Here is an 18,461-nt window from a genome sequence, read left to right on the forward strand (position 1 = left end):
GATTTGTGCAAAAGACCTCTGAAGAACAGACGAATCTCAACATTACACCGACTGTGACGCAACAGTCGGGATCATTAATATGTACGCCCCCAATATTTGCATATGCCAGCCCATGTTCAAGCCAGTATTAACGTCTGGAGCAGCACAGCCGAAACAACAGACTTTATGCAGGTAAGCAAGCAAGGACAATAGCGAAAAATGGCAGATGGAGCAATAATAACTGACATGATCCATGATAGCATGATATTTTTAGTGATATTTGTAAATGAGACCATTTTCTAAATGTTTCGTTAGAATGTTGCTAAAGTATGTTAAATGTGGTTAAAGTTACCATCGTTTCTTACTGTATTCGCGGAGACCAAAGCCATGTCGTTATTTTCATTTTTAAACACTTGCAGTCTGTATAATTCATAAACACAACTTCATTCTTTATAAATCTCTCCAACAGTGTGTAATGTTAGCTTTAACCACGGAGCACCATCAAACTCATTCAGAATCAAATGTAAACATCCAAATAAATACTATACTCACATGATCTGATAGGCTGCATGACAAACACTTTGTTAAGATCCATTTTGAGGGTTATATTAGCTTTGTGAACTTTGTTTATGAAATGTATTATAGAGTCGCGAGCTTGGGGGCGGGGAGTGTGAGCATTTAAAGGGGACACGTGCTGAATCGGCGCATTTCTAACTATGCCCCAAAATAGGCAGTTAAAAAATTGAATAATTAAAAATATATGGGGTATATTGGGCTGAAACTTCACAGACACATTCAGGGGACACCTTAGACTTATATTGCATCTTGTGAAAAAGGGTTCTAGGGCACCTTTAAAATCTGAACAGTTTTAGTTATTTATTAATTACAGAGAAAATCTGGGTATCATTCACTAAACGACACCACCAGACGTTCATTCTGAGCACAATAAACTCACGCCGAAACAACCATCTCATTTCTAGAAGTCACTTGACAAATGAAAACAATATATGGTCTAAAACTGGCTCAAAATATCAAATAATCCTCTGACTAGACAGATTCATAGACTGAAGCTAAAAAAAAGTATGTGCCTATCATACACTACGCAAAATGAACAAATTAATTTGCGAAATGAAATCTGACTGCTGTTAATCTGCAGGACGTCTGGTTTTCATCAACTGAAGTCTTATCCAGACTGCAAATCACGGCAAAGATCTGGGCAAAATTCATGTAGTCTATTCCAGCCATTACGTATAACACTATTGCTGTCAGACGTCCTGTCGGATTTCTGCTCAGGCATGCTTAAAGCCTTAGTTCACCCAAAATTTAAAATTCTTTCATCATTTACTCACCCTCATGTTATTCCAAACACGTAAGACCTTTGTTTATCTATGGAACACAAATGAAAATATTTTTGATGAAGTCCAAGAGGTTTCTGTCTCTCCAGAGATCCAACGCAACTACCACTTTCAGGTCCAAAAAGGTAGGAAAGACATCATCAAGTACTCCATGTGACTCCAGTGGTTTAACTTCAGTTTTATGAAGCGAGAGTGCTTTGTTTGTGCCAAAAACAACCCAGTCTCATATGAAAACGTATCCTGACTACGTTGGTCCAAAGTGCAAAACGTAGAGGGGTTACAATAATGGCCCTTAAATTGTATGACTGTTACATTTTTTTTTGCCTATTGTTTTGCGTCCAAGTCACGTGACTTTAGAGAGCCCGGCCGTGAAAACAAAAAAACATGGCGGACGTTTCTCTACTTTTTAGTGAAAAAACAATATTTTGAGTTAGTTTCTGCATAAAAATAAGTTTTGATTACATTTTTAGCGAGAAATATATATTCTATTTTCATAATATTCACTCAGTGAATGTACATAATCACTCGCTTGCGCGTTGTTGCAAAGATTTTTCAGATCTCGCCAGAATAATGTGAAACTGCTACGTTTTGGTTGCTATGAACAATATTTTAGTTTCTGCATAAAAATAAGGTTTGATTACATTTTTAGCGAGAAATATATATTCTATTTTCATAATATTCACTCAGTGAATGTACATAATCACTCGCTTGCGCGTTGTTGCAAAGATTTTTCAGATCTCGCCAGAATAATGTGAAACTGCTACGTTTTGGTTGCTATGGACAATATTTTGAGTTAGTTTCTGCATAAAAATAAGGTTTGATTACATTTTTAGCGAGAAATATATATTCTATTTTCATAATATTCACTCAGTGAATGTACATAATCACTCGCTTGCGCGTTGTTGCAAAGATTTTTCTGATCTCGCCAGAATAATGTGAAACTGCTACGTTTTGGTTGCTATGAACAATATTTTATTTTCTGCATCAAAATAAGGTTTGATTACATTTTAAGCAAAAAATATATATTATTTATTTTCATAATATTCATTCAGTGAATGTACATAATCACTCGCTTGCGCGTTGTTGCAAAGATTTATCTGATCTCGCCAGAATAATGTGAAACTGCTACGTTTTGGTTGCTATGAACAATATTTTGAGTTAGTTTCTGCATAAAAATAAGGTTTGATTACATTTTTTAGCGAGAAATATATATTCTATTTTCATAATATTCACTCAGTGAATGTCAACCCGTTCTCACTCCTGACCGTTCTCACGCTGAAGAAGTCTCCTTCAGAACACATCGCGATATTTGGCATCAGTTCGCGTGTGCTGGATGTTGGTAAGTAGTCGTAAATACGCTGTTCTAATGTTTGATATAATGTCTTTTCTGTTTGCAGATATTAATCAGATTAACGTTAGCTCCCTCATGTTCAGTCACTGCATTATATCTGTCACCTCCGCTGAGGTTTTGCTTTTCATTGCTTTCTATATTAAATACTAAACTAGGGTGATTAAACACTGTCACGTGACGTGCAATATATTGCACAATATATATAACATATTCATATCAGGTTCAAAGTAGTACAAGTGTAGTTTCAAAATGGTATTTGTTGTAGAAGCACGGTAAAAAACAACACTTACCATGCTTTTTACCACAGTATTGGTCGTTTTAATGTGATTTTTGTTGTAAATACAGAGTAACCACAACACTTATCATGCTTTTAATGCCTAATAATGTTAAATCCAAAAACTGTAAGGTCAATAAGAACTTCTTTCCTATATATATTTATATATAAACCTATATATTATAAATAATGATATTTTCTTTTCTCTTGTTTTAGCTGAAAAGACAAAAAGGGCCTTTCGGAAATGGATGGAGACAGAAAGCTGCAAAGGCAAATAATTGCAATGGTATGTATGTGTTGCGTTTAACCCTTTATCAAACATTTTATCAAGCATTTGTTAAATAGTCTCACAGTAAATTAAAATTAAAGTCAAATCCTGTACATATTTATCACCTTATTTGTAAATCAGTTGTGCCCCTTCTTGGACAGTTGGACGTCCCACACATAAAAGTTTATATTAATTCCATTGAATTCTTTAAAATGATTACAGATTGGGCCCAAAATGTTCCAATGATACATGATGTCTCTCCGCACCTCATAACTACCTCTCTGTTTGCAAGAGTGGAAATTATCATTTGACTTGTCACATGACATCAGATATTCAATTATTTTGTCATAATCAAAATAATTGAATATCTGATGTCTATTCAATATCTAATCAGTTACACTGCTGATAATGTCCTGCTTGCATGTGAAACATGTTATTTTTTTATTTATTCTTTTAAATATAAATATAGCTTGCTATTAAAGACATATGTTTAATCATGGAAATGCCCACATATCAGTGAACTTATTACATAAATGCATTTAACATTTAATTATGCAACACTCTTTACAGAAGGAAATCCTACAGTTATGTGTAAATTGACAACTTGAATGTGATGTAATAAATTTACCTTCCTTTCTGTCTTGCAGGATTACTTGCAGATTACTTAGTCCTTCTTTTTAGGATCTCTACAACATCAAACTCAACAGCTCTTTTAAGAGCCGACCCTCACAAGAGCTACTAGTGAGTCGCTGCAAACCTGCCGTGATCAGCCCTTTCCAGGTAAAGTTTCTAGATATTTAAATCAGTATTTACTCATCAAATGCTCTCCTGGATGGTATGGTAAATTAACTTATTTATAACTGTCTCAATTTGTATGTTTTAAGAACAAGAGTAATTGCACACAGAGTAAGTAGAGACTTTCTTGTTTTTCTGTGCAGAGAAGGAAGACCAGTCCTTATATCAAAGCAAGCTCATCGAAGTCCTTTGTTTAGGGTGAGGAAGGAACATGACCATCTCATGCCCAAAGAAGACAGAAGTCCATTGGTATGTCTTGTGTTGAGGCAATGCTGTAATATGTAGTACAGAATTAAGACTATTAAGTTCTTAAAAAGTTCTTAAAAACTGTTCCTTCTGTTTTTTTTTTTGTTTGTTTGTTTGTTTGTTTTTTTTAGATAAAAGCAGACAGGGAAGCTTTGGAAGATAATGAGTTAATATAATATAATATAGTATAATAGGAATTAAATAGTAAATGTTCTTTAAATTATGTGTAATACCTAGTTTTTTTGGCTTGAAATAAGGCCTTATACTGCACAGACCTAAAACATTGTATTTGTGTTTTAAAACAGATAGCAAGTGAAGTCACTAACAGAAGATCCTAGAGGAAAAACGACTGATGTGCAGCTACGGAGGAACACAAGAGGCAGAAACTATGCATGGCCATGGCTTCTTCATGAGTACGGTAAGTCCTGTGCCTATTCTTAATTCTTGCCTTAAAGTTTTTATTGCAGTATTTTAACAATTTTACATTGTACAGGTTATCACTTGGTTTTTGACCAAATTATGCTCTTGAAACAAGAAACAGAAGAGTATGTTGTCCTGAAAGAAATCAAGGCTCAAAAGAGAGCATGCCTTTCTAAAAGATCTTTTAAAACAGGTTGCTGTTAATATGGGTAAAACAGTTTTTGTTCAGTACTTAGCTTACAGTCTGTGCTGCATTTTTATTATAATATATATATTATGTACTGCTGTTTTGTAAAGTTAAATCAGGAACAGGCAACTCTAGCCCTTTTGCTGTCTCCTTTTGAGGTGGAGAGTTTACCTCCAACCATAATTGAGCACACCTGAAAATTTTAACCAAAGTCTTCAGGTGTACTTATAGACAGTTATAGGCAGTTGGGTTTGAGGTTGAGGCTAAATCTACAGGACCGTGGACGCTGAGGGCCAGAGTAGCCCACCACTGTTTAAATCATGCAGAACATAAGCTGACCTGGCTGTCCATTAAACTACTTAACTTGAATTGTCTGTGTTTTTTTGTTTTACTTTTAGACCAGGACTGAAGAACGCCTGACAATGGGATGTTAAGACTTCTTCCTGTGGTTGAGAAAAAGCTACAGCACATCAGTGATCACATCTTCTGGTCATCAGTTGTACTGTAGAGTACAACTGAACAAACTGTTTAGAAGAAGAAGAACATGAACATGATAGAGACATGTACAGGGAAGAGCAAGAACCCAGTTCAGCTGTGATAATGAATTTTATTTTAAACTCAATATCAAATCTGTTTTCTGGATCATAGTTGACTGGATGGGATTCTGTGGCGCTCATTTGTGCAATAGGAGTAAAGTCTGTGAATGGATTATTATGACGTTAACGTATTTTTGAAGACACGTTTTTATTTATCTTGAATCTCATTTGTCTTTATGCAAATTTCAACCTTATGCTGTATCCTCCAATAAAGTGTTGTGTAATAAATTATGGTGAACGTGGTGTTTGGTAGAGTAAATACAATTTAACTAAGCTGAGTTTATTTCATAATTTAAAAAAATGACATATAATTTCCATGATTGTTTTACTTATTAATACATAAATATATATTACATAAATATTTTCGATCTAATTCATGATATTTGGGACAACAATGCACCAAAAGTTGCATATACTTTCATGTTGTGACAAGGATGGCAGTTTCCAGATAAATAAAGGGAAGGAATGTGAATAAAGAGAGGCTGCAGTGGGTTATACTGATACAAACACTTCAAGCAGAGCTGAAGAAGATCGATGTTGATCATTCTGGTACATCTACTACTGCATTCAAAATGACAGCTGGACATTACTGATGTCAGGCATGTGAGGAGCAAGAAGAGGGGGTGATAATGACATTTTGGCACAGTTTCTTATTTTACTGAATAGTGCATTATCCTTGTGTAACAGTAATAGTGAAGTGTAAATATAAATAGTTTTTAGTTTACTGCCAACACTGGCAGCTGGATAATGGCAAGTTGTTGTGGGTTCATCCATTATATTTATTGGTGTTCATACAAAAAAAGCAAAGAAATAATCAACTACTATTCAATTAATCAATTATTATTATTATTATTGTATTACAACATTTTGTTATAATATTTCCATATTTCATCAGATGGTCTCACAATACCCATCAAAAACCTATACAAGCATGATGTTAGAATGGAAAATGAGGAAATGATAAAATACTCCAATATTTAAATGTGATTCAACAAAGTTTGTTATCCATGATGAGGAGTACACACCCGTGTAGATTTTAATGCCCTTCCACCCCCAAGGGGCCAGTACCGGCCCCTGGAAGAGCAAAAAAATGCACATTTCAAATGGCTGTAACTCAAAGTCCGGTTAGCGTATCAAAGAGAAAATCAACAGGACAACTGCTTATGCTATGATTACTAAATAATGTTGGGCACAGTTTTCAGACATACATGGAAAGCTGGCATAAAGGTTTTTTAATTAGTGATTACAGTAAAATATTAAATTTCAGCCTGTCCCTCATATATGTAATAAATGTTTGCACAATAAACATATTTAGATATCGAGTTGTCCATTAAAGATCTTATTATTTTAACATTTATCATTTCTTTACTAAACGTTTTAAACTACATTACCCATATGTCTCTGTCATTCTATCAATGAACGGGAAACATGGCGCTGTAGTTCATTGAGAAGCTAGGGTTAGGGTTGGGATCTCGGTAAAGGAGTAATTTCTCACAACATGGAAACACTTTATAGTTAACTTAATGTATGAGTAACGTAATATTCACACTAAAACAAACTTTGTAAGATAAAGCGCCGTTTTATATGGGTTGAAAGGTAGTCCAATCACAGCGAGTTCTGCGATAGAGTCACAGCCAATCACAACACAGCTGAACAGATGCGTCACGCTTACTTGTCCATTTATGGTAAATGACGACAGATCTCCTTCGGTTCCGGCTGACGAGAAAGATTCCTTAAATATATAATTAATCTAATTAAATATAATAAAAATCACATTTTACAACGAAAGACTCCTTTGTGTTTTAAACTGATGCATAAATATATTTGAAAGAGATATAATTGCATCTACTAAAGTGCTTCTAACATTTACAGTAGATATGTAGTATATTAAAGGTATACATTTAATCACTTATTTATACCATTCTTCACCATTTGAACTCTTGGAATTAAAATAAATATAAATAAAAGCATAATGAATGTACTCGATTTTGTAATCACATTCCAATATTTAGTGTCAAAGACAAATGTAGTCCCCAAACTACTGCACAACAGTATAAAAATCAGTTAATTGTGAGAAAAAAATATATCCAGTTACAGAGGCAATCTATTATAGTGAAATATAACTACACAAATCGATATGATGAAGTATTATTTTTACAAACCAAGAGATGAGATAAAATTCCATGTGAAAATATGTTTCTTTAAAGAATAGGGGGAAAAAAATAACATTTTACATTCTCAACTTTAATACAATACAATATTGTGTTTATTGTTCACTTTTACTGTAACTAAATGAAAGGCAAATTCAAATAGTTAATGCATTTTATAAATGTTAAATATTTTCAGCAATAAAATGCTTCTATAAAATACATTCATGGGTATGTTACAGGGTATGTTACATTTACATTATCCAGGTACTGATATAATGATACCATAGATGTAGTTAAGGTGGACATTTACTATAGTGACACTGTAATAAAAGGTTTAATGAAACAAAATGCAAGACATTTTCAAGTCCATCTAAATGAAGAGGTAACAAACTCACAGAATAATGTCCAGAATGTCAATGTGTCATTTCTGTAATACTCTATATCAGCACCAAACAGAATTAAATAAATATTGATTGTTCTCAGAGGGTTTTCCTGAACACTCTCACTAACTTCAATTGTTCGGACAAACACCTGCTATACACACATGCAGAAATACATATTTGACTATAGTCGCAGCATTACTAGAACTTTTACCAAAACTCCGGATGAGCACTGGTGCTTCTTTGATAAAGGCAAGAATATGGAAAAAGATAAATTACTATTTTCAATATTGGTTCTGCACGTTTCAAGGAGATCATAAGGAGGAGTCCACGTGAAGACTTTTAAAAACTGTGACAGAGTGAAGGGTGCACCTCCCCGGACACACCCTAAGCATGACCAAACAACAACACCCAAAGACAGATATGAAGTGGACACCACCAGGAGAATGCAGGGGAAGACATGGAAACGAAGGCCTGAAGAATGTCGGTGTCCCATGGGAAGATGTGGAGAATGTGGTCACAGATTGGATACGTTGGAGGACACTTGTTACCCAATGTGCCCAGCACAGCACTTGATGATGATGTTGTGAGTTCATACATAACCGTAGGATTTCCTTCTGTAAAGAGTGTTGCACAATTAAATGTTAAATGCATTTATGTAATAAGTTCACTGATGTGTGGGCATTTCCATGATTAAAAGTATAGCAAGCTATATTCATATTTTAAAAAATAAAAAATAAAAATAAATAAATAACATGTTTCACATGCAAGCAGGACATTATCAGCAGTGTAAATGATCATGACAAAATAATTGAATATCTGATGTCATGTGACAAGTCAAATGATAATTTCCACTCTTGCAAACAGAGGTAGTTATGAGGTGCGGAGAGACATCATGTATCATTGGAACATTTTGGGCCCAATCTGTAATCATTTTAAAGAATTCAATGGAATTAATATAAACTTTTATGTGTGGGACGTCCAACTGTCCAAGAAGGGGCACAACTGATTTACAAATAAGGTGATAAATATGTACAGGATTTGACTTTAATTTTAATTTACTGTGAGACTATTTAACAATTGCTTGATAAAATGTTTGATAAAGGGTTAAAAGCAACACATACATACCATTGCAATTATTTGCCTTTGCAGCTTTCTGTCTCCTTCATCCATTTCCGAAAGGCCCTTTTTGTCTTTTCAGCTAAAACAAGAGAAAAGAAAATATCATTATTTATAATATATAGGTTTATATATAAATATATATAGGAAAGAAGTTCTTATTGATCTTACAGTTTTGGGATTTAACATTATTAGGCATTAAAAGCATGATAAGTGTTGTGGTTACTCTGTATTTACAACAAAAATCACATTAAAACGACCAATACTGTGGTAAAAAGCATGGTAAGTGTTGTTTTTTACCGTGCTTCTACAACAAATACCATTTTGAAACTACACTTGTACTACTTTGAACCTGATTTGAATATGTTATATATATTGTGCAATATATTGCACGTCACGTGACAGTGTTTAATCACCCTAGTTTAGTATTTAATATAGAAAGCAATGAAAAGCAAAACCTCAGCGGAGGTGACAGATATAATGCAGTGACTGAACATGAGGGAGCTAACGTTAATCTGATTAATATCTGCAAACAGAAAAGACATTATATCAAACATTAGAACAGCGTATTTACGACTACTTACCAACATCCAGCACACGCGAACTGATGCCAAATATCGCGATGTGTTCTGAAGGAGACTTCTTCAGCGTGAGAACGGTCAGGAGTGAGAACGGGTTGACATTCACTGAGTGAATATTATGAAAATAGAATATATATTTCTGGCTAAAAATGTAATCAAACCTTATTTTTATGCAGAAACTAACTCAAAATATTGTCCATAGCAACCAAAACGTAGCAGTTTCACATTATTCTGGCGAGATCAGATAAATCTTTGCAACAACGCGCAAGCGAGTGATTATGTACATTCACTGAGTGAATATTATGAAAATAAATAATATATATTTTTTGCTTAAAATGTAATCAAACCTTATTTTGATGCAGAAAATAAAATATTGTTCATAGCAACCAAAACGTAGCAGTTTCACATTATTCTGGCGAGATCAGAAAAATCTTTGCAACAACGCGCAAGCGAGTGATTATGTACATTCACTGAGTGAATATTATGAAAATAAATAATATATATTTTTTGCTTAAAATGTAATCAAACCTTATTTTGATGCAGAAAATAAAATATTGTTCATAGCAACCAAAACGTAGCAGTTTCACATTATTCTGGCGAGATCTGAAAAATCTTTGCAACAACGCGCAAGCGAGTGATTATGTACATTCACTGAGTGAATATTATGAAAATAGAATATATACTTGTCGCTAAAAATGTAATCAAAACTTATTTTTATGCAGAAACTAACTCAAAATATTGTTTTTTTTCACTAAAAAGTAGAGAAATGTCCGCCATGTTTTTTGTTCTCACGGCCGGGCTCTCTAAAGTCACGTGACTTGGACGCAAAACAATAGGCAAAAAAAAAATGTAACAGTCATACAATTTAAGGGCCATTATTGTAACCCCTCTACGTTTTGCACTTTGGACCAACGTAGTCAGGATACGTTTTCATATGAGACTGGGTTGGCCAAAAAACATAATTTACCACTTTACGAAAATATTGATCTGCAATGAGCATTCGCGAGAGCATCAGGGCGCATGCATGTTGTGCTCACGCGTGAGCTGACGTGAACACACTTTGAATAATATTATTTTTCCCTTTCTGGACCTTGAAAGTGGTAGTTGCGTTGAATCTCATTGGAGAGACAGAAAGCTCTCAGATTTCATTAAAAATATCTTCATTTGTGTTCTGAAGATGAACGAAGGTCTTAGGAAATTGAATGACACAAGGGTGGGTAATTAAAGACAGAATTTTCATTTTTCGGTTAACTAACCCTTTAAAAGTAATTATATAAAGTGTACATTATATGCTTGATCATTTTCAATCTGAAAACAGTAAATTAATAAATAAAATGGTGAAATATGTGGCCAAAAATGACTCATTTAGAGGATCCTGCAGTGACTAGCATCGCCCTGTCCGCATTCGGCTGGAGGAAGACGAATGGAATCAATACCTCAGCATTTCCATGACTTTGTAAAATGAAGTGTCAGGGCTCCAGTGAGCCTATTTTGGGACGTTGATGGGATTGCTTTTGTAATTAGCCATGCCAGAGTCCTTGACGGCTACGTCTGGGTATTCAGGGTGAATGAAACCTCATCAGCTGAAGGACGATAGCCTGTCCCCCCACATCACTTCTCCGTTCAAAAACCGAGCAGCTAAGAGCAGTCAACTCTTATTTGTTTTATCAAAAGCCTGTGCTTTACCAAAAAGGTCTGTTAGTATTCACCTTGCTCGAATGAAAGGCTGGTATTGTCCTGTTCCTGGTCTCCCTAGGCTGCTGTTCAGAGCGGCAGTGATGGAATAAGAGGGGCAGAGTTTCACTGCCGCATCTCTAGAGGTGTCCTGCCTCATATCCATTACGTTGATTGATGGCTTCTGTGGGGGACTCATTTTCGCTCACGGTTGTGTGCTAAAAAGATTAAAAACAATAAATTTGTGAATGTTCCCTCTAAAGTTGGGACATATCATTCTTACGCATCTAGTCAGGTTGATGCAGATACAATTAAAGAGAAAGGTTACTCACGCATGTTGTGGAGGCGGATGCTTTTTTGAAGACATTGTGCTGATTAATAACAGGGTAACATTTCAGTGGTAGCTAAATTAGTTTGCCAATAAAAATTAAGAAGCTTCAGAGCTAAAATCTGCAGTCTTGGAGCAATAGAGTGCTGCAGGGATGATGTATTTTTGTAGGCCAACCCAGAAGTCAACAATATGGATTTTTCCATTTCCATTTTGGATTATTGCAGAAAATAAGCTCTGTGACCAACTAAAGTTTATGATCACTAGACTGATGATGTTTAATGTCCCCGACAACCTCTGTAGTCCCATTCGGTCACCGTGATTTTGCCAAGTAAGACATGTTCCTGGATCAACATATTTTGTTGATCCTGGAACAACATTCCAATCTGAAAATTTAGTCTTAACCCTATACCCCATAACTTATCCCTAAAATCAGAGGGGAAAGATAGGTGAATAACATTGATGTAGAAGCACCTAACCCTCATTGTAAACCTAAACTTGACAAAAGGTAAACTTGTCCCTCAAATCTGATTGGTTGATTGGAATGTTGTTCTAGGATCAACAAAGATGTTGATTCAGGAACATATCTTACTTGGCAAAATCACGGTGACCAGTCCCATTCAGCCACTTGTTAGCAACCGCCTTTTTCAAGAAAAGTAAAAAGTTTAGTAAAAAAACAAAAAAAAACAAAAAAAAAAAACAACAAAAAAAAAACACAAAGGGGTACTACTTTATTTTATGTAGTAGAATAAAACGTGCAAATATCTTGAGCTTGTGTTAACCACAGACCTTATTTCAGGCCTTTAACCAAAAGCTAACATGCTAACTTGTTTACGGGTTTATGTGTTTGTAAAAGTTAGCAATAATAAGCATAGACAGAGATGGTCTTAGGAGATACGAGGGTCCGTGGCTCCACCATTGGAGAAAGCGTAACGGCTAACTTGGATCATGTGCGATTTGATAACCAATCACATTACAGCCTTGACGTCATTAAATTTTGTTCAGAGTTGTGCGACAGTGTGTTTGCGGATACAATAGAAATTAATGAGAAGTGCCACAAACTGAATCCTACCTGTTGGGCAATTGTATGACTTCTCTTATAAAACAGCATTTTTTTCAGTGTAAACTCTAAAAATAGATCAATCTGAAACTAATATTTAAGAGCAAACATGTTGAAGATTAGCCGGTGGGCTGTTGATTCATTTAATGATAAGCCATTTTCCATCTGGTGTATACAAAATGATCAACGTTCATATCAATGCTTTTATTCATGTTATTAATTTGTAATCATTTATTCATTCATGGTTTATGACATCAATATTATCTCTGAATTCATATATCCATGTATTCCTATTAACCTTCATCATATATTCTCATTATTGTTACTCATTTATGTTTATTCTTCATTATATTTTTATCTTCTCAAGGTACTATTGTTTGAGAATATACTTGCTATATTCAAATATTCTTCAATGTGACATGATATTTTGTTAATCGTGTGTGGTTAGGTATTGGATGCCTTCCAAGTACTGCAGAAGTGACGATGTTCTCAGAATTTGTTGCTCATTTGAACTTGATGTACCTTTCCTGCAATAATATATTGCACGACGTGAGACATGATATTTGAAATGTGCAAGCTTTGCGTTCTGTTGTTCCAAAAGGTGTTAAACCCACACTTTGGTAGCTATTTCTGTCTCTCTTGCATAGTCTCTGTATAACTCTCTGTTGTCCCCACAATGTGTCTGTGAAGTTTCAGCTCAAAATACCACACAGATCATTTATTTTAGCTTGTCAAATTTGCCCCTATTTGGGTGTGAGCAAAAACAGGCCTTTTTTTTGTGTGTCCCTTTAAATGCAAATGAGCTGCTGGTCCCAGCCCCCTTTCCAGAGGGCAAAGCTTTAACAGCTTGTGATTCCACAACAACAAAACTGGAGAATCTCACACAGCCAAAATGATGACTGTCAGTAACGGTGTTCAGCCTTTCATTGTTCAAACCGGAATCAGACACTGATGGAGAGACTCAGAAGAAGTGGCTGAGATGCCACATCCAATAACAGAACATTTGTAATGTTTTTTGGCACAGACATTGTATATCTCCAGCTGCTAAAGCGAGGAAACAGAAATGGCGGACTGCTGCGGCTCTCTCAGGGCAATATATATGTTCGTCGCCAGTCTTGGGCAGGGCTGGAACCACACATTTGGAGAGACTGTTTATGATTTATGGGGATTATAAAAAAAAGGAGTGGGTGGATTTTTACCATTATAGGCTGGTTGTTTACAGCCACTGTGGACACACATCTGTGTTCAAACAACTTATAAAAGTGAATTTTGCATAATATGTCTAACCGCACAAGACCAGTCACGACTCTTTTAGCAGGAAGACATATATCACTGACACAATGGATATTTCAGCTTGACCTTTCTTATTTGCCCAAAACAGGACCTTTAGATGGGATTTAAGTTTCATATATACAGTATATGACTATCAATTTGTGGTAGTTTCACTTCTTCTGCTTCTGACTTCTATTCTAGCTCTCTGCTACTTTGGCGCACCAAACTTTTTTGTATAGTCAGACAAAGATTATTATACTCAGAACTCAGAATCTTAAAATTGTAGATTCTAGACTTTTGATTGCCAGATCTCTGGACTTTTGTATCAGTGCTGTGCTCAGCTATTAAATTTGATTATCATTTTTTCGTTATTGATTATACATTTACTTTTTCTCATTATTATTTTTTTTTTCAATCAACTTCTTTGACTGCCTGGATCTAATTGCATCACCATCAAAAGCAGCTTATTCAGTGTAGTGAATGACATCCATTAAAAAAAAGGCCTCTTGTCTCCTTCCCTGCGTACCACAGTGTTAGTAGGCATTATGCTTTTTTCGGCTAAGGTTGCAGGCTTGCCTTCAAGTGGCTTTGGTGTAGAGGTATACACATTAAGGCAGGAACACACCAAGCCAGCGGTCGGCCATCAGGCAGTTTTTGTTCGTCGGCCGACTAAGTTTTCTCAGTGTGTTCCGCACCGTCGGCTGAAGTTGGTCCTAGTCTGCTTTTTTTCGGCCGATTCGACATGTTGAATCGGCGTCGGAGCTCGTTGGTCCGTCGGGCCATCTGACCATTCTGATGCTGTTCAGCTACTGCCACCTGCTGGTACGGAAAGGCATTTTATCTTAGGGTATACTCACACTAGGCACGGTTGCCTTGAACCGAGCCCGAGCACGATTGTCGGTTTGGTGTGTCAGGACAACTTTGGACCCAGACGCTGCCAACATGAGCCAACCCCGCAGTCTGCTTTCGTCGCCACTAGTTCGTCGGCATCGGCTTGGTGTGTTCCTGCCTTTACACTGCAAAATCTACTGGCACCTTTGGTTGAAACATAAAATAGCAAGTTTCTTGTAGAGGAATGCCAGTCAAACCCAACAACTCTGGAAAAAAATCATGACTGTAGGCTTACCAACCATAGTAACTTTAGGTAAGACAAGAATGTGGTTTTAAACAATTTATGTACTGGCACAATAATTCACACTAAAAATGAAACAAGAAATAATCTGTTGTGAGTAGTTTTTCATTATTTACTCACTCTCTGCCATAGTTCTCAAATCTCATTTTCATTCCACAGCAGGCATGTCGAGTTCTGATACGTTAAATGCAGAACCAATGTATGACATCTGTGACATAAGACCTGGTGCAACGGATCTCACACGCAAGGTCATCAACCTCAATCTTCAAGTGACAGCTGTCCTAGGATACAAGATACGTTATGCAAATCTGCCTATAAAAATGTGTTGAGACATACAGAAATGTCTCAGGGTGTTCTTTCTTTAAGTAGACTACTGTCAAAGTGGAGCAACAGTTTGTGAAGCATCTTGCAGAGTAATTTAGCTAAATCAGCTACCTGGACAACAACATATCTGGTTAAATGACACAGAAGGAAACTCTATCTGCCCCTTAAGTATACTGAGGTTTGTCATTACCACAGTAATGCAAGAATGCATGCAAAACTGTCCAAGAGTACCACAATATCTTGACCAAGCATACTTGTACATGAATGTTTCTGGCCTAAATTGCTCCAGACGTCAATACAATGATCTGAAGTAGCTGAAATCTGCCTTTGTAAAGAAATACAAGAAGCTTCATGCTAGATTCCCAAATCCCTGCATATTTCACCGTGCTTAAATGACAGATCAGACACTGAATCCTCTGCCCTCCTCAATTAGTCCAAATGTCCACCACAAAGCGCTAAGATACTGACACATCTGTCTAGGTGAAATCCTCAGGTTTCAAATGACTGAGAGATGAAGTGATACTTCCTCTTTGCAACTGTTCAGGCTTGAGCAGGGATCAACACGGCTACAAAAGATATGTCTTAATACTTGAGATTTTACAAGCCTCTCTCAGCGTGATCTCCCGGCTCAGACATAAGGTTTAGATAAAATCTAAAAGATGTTTCATGAGGTGTTTTACGGAGGACCACCCTGTGTGGTGTTTTCAATGTGCTGTTCTGTTGATGTTGGCACGGTATGCTGCATGTTACGCATGATAATGCGATTCAGCTTAAGTGTGATTTTGGGCCTGAGGTCAAGCTGAAATGGAGGAGAGCCTTCGTTCTGAAGAAAGTATAAAGCATCCTAAAAAACAAACTCAGAAAATTGTTTTCCCATTTACACAGCAGGAATTCTGATTATGCTCCAGCATCTAAACTCGTCAGCGCTGTGAATTTCAATGCATCAACAACAATCACAGCTTTACCACCACAAAATGCTTCCAGCAGAGTTTGGTTTTTAGCCTCAAAGCAGACTGGAAAAATTTGCTGCAAATGGATCATTTGTTTCATATGGTAATAAAGAACAGACATACTGTTGATTTAACTGTTCTAGAAAATGCAATAAATAAATAAACAGATTGTTAAATATATGCACTATATTATATGAATTACATTTTGCTTAACCTGATATTGATGTCTTAATCTTAATCGAAGCCAAACTAAATTTCAAACCCTACCTTCTTCTCCTGTTAGACCAAACAGGTAGTCCCACCCCCAACTATATAGTCCCAGTCAGGCTACTCAAATCAAGGGTTTGGCTGGTTAGCATGATCCAGTTAGCCCCTGCTGGTGGTACTACATCACTATAGGGGGCAGAAATTGTATTATTGCCATCAATATTGGCCATGATCTTGCAAGCGTTGCATAATGAATCAAAATATACAAAGAGATTGTAATTCACTTGGCTGCCACTAGTGCAGAAATAACATGCTTCACTTTAAAGGTCCCGTTTTTCGTGTTTTTTTGAAGCTTTGATTGTGTTTATAGTGTGCAATATAACATGTGTTCATGTTTCGCGTGTAAAAAAACACAGTATTTTTCACATAATTTACGTATCTGTATACCGCTGTTTCCACTGTCATAAAAACGGGCTGATGACTTCCTTGTTCTACGAAGTCCCTCCTTCAGAAATACGTAACGAGTTCTGATTGTGCCAGCGGTTCCTGTGTTGTGATTCGACAGCAGCTTAGTGCTCCTTGCCCGGAAAGGTCACGCCTCTTACCATAACGTGTGCTGCACATAGTTTTACATGTGGATTATTGTGGTGTTGTGCCGAATGAACACAAAAGGCAATAATTCCCGAGACACTGAACTCTTTAATCTCCACAAGCAGCGACAGAAAATGTACAACGTCAGCACTCACTCAGAAGAGTACCTCATACGGAAAACAGCCATATACATAAACATAGTCCCCTCTTGTGGCCATTATGTGCACTGCAGTCCAACATTAACTATTGCAGTAAGGATACCATAATTATAATTTTCGGGAACCGAGTTAAACATAAATTGTAACCATTGATCTCTAAGTACAGCGTCCCTGGGAAGGCCGAACAAAGGTAATTGGACTGTGGGATGAAAATAACAGCGTTTCGACGACATGGCGACAAACACACTCTACAAACGCAACTCTTGCTCTTCTCCATGGGAGCGCAACAAGACCACGCCCCCTTTTTTGTGTATTCCTGTGGGTGGAGGTTAGTCAAAAAACTGTTTTAGTGACATCAATAAAGAAGGAAGTAGAGGGATGTAGTCCAAACTGGCCGTTCAATGTAGGCGACTTCTGTTAAATAAAATATCTTGCTTGGCATTGAACTTTGAGCTTTAACATTTTACAGATTTTATTTATACTCTAACAACAACATTACACACTAACTAAAGTTTGAAACATGGGATCACGAAGAACGGGACCTTTAAGAAAAGAGAAATTACACAACCTGAGAAGAAGAAACTGAAGGAGCTGTTGAAAATTTTTAGTATTTCCAGTATTTTATAAGTTGGAAAGAAAAGACAGGATATGGTATGTGAATTGTTTGTTGATGTGGGTGCACAGCACCAAATGGGATCAAGGTTCCACAATCTACCCACATATCCAGGAATGTCTGGAAAATGCAGTACATTACAGATAATATGACAGATACGTTTACCACCTGATGGTAATTACTGGTCATATATATTCACGGTAAACCTCAGAAAATGCCATGGCCTCCGGTTATTTTCCTAAACTAATATAAAATATTGAGCCCAATAAGAATCCTTTTATGCATCTTGGCCAGAGTTTGGGGAAGTCTGGTGTTTATCTGGGTTTTTGGACGGCTGTAGTATGTTGGTTTCTGAAGCATATCATTACAGTCAGGCAGAATGGGACTATTCCAGTCCGAATCTTTTCTTGGGGCTCAGCTGGAAGCCACAGAGGGTGTGTGCCGCTCACAT

General features: G+C 36.3%; 1 long non-coding RNA gene across 1 annotated transcript; it reads left to right on the forward strand.

The window, feature by feature from the left end:
* Positions 1-2,727: 2,727 nt before the first annotated feature.
* On the forward strand, positions 2,728-6,116 carry LOC137036401 (uncharacterized). The gene is made up of 5 exons (XR_010897178.1): positions 2,728-3,245; positions 3,875-4,007; positions 4,166-4,271; positions 4,574-4,686; positions 5,274-6,116. It is a non-coding gene; the product is annotated as an uncharacterized lncRNA (long non-coding RNA).
* The last annotated feature ends 12,345 nt before the right edge of the window (positions 6,117-18,461 follow it).

The sequence above is a fragment of the Chanodichthys erythropterus genome, chromosome 14, assembly GCF_024489055.1.
Source record: "Chanodichthys erythropterus isolate Z2021 chromosome 14, ASM2448905v1, whole genome shotgun sequence".
NCBI classification, from domain to species: Eukaryota; Metazoa; Chordata; class Actinopteri; order Cypriniformes; family Xenocyprididae; genus Chanodichthys; species Chanodichthys erythropterus.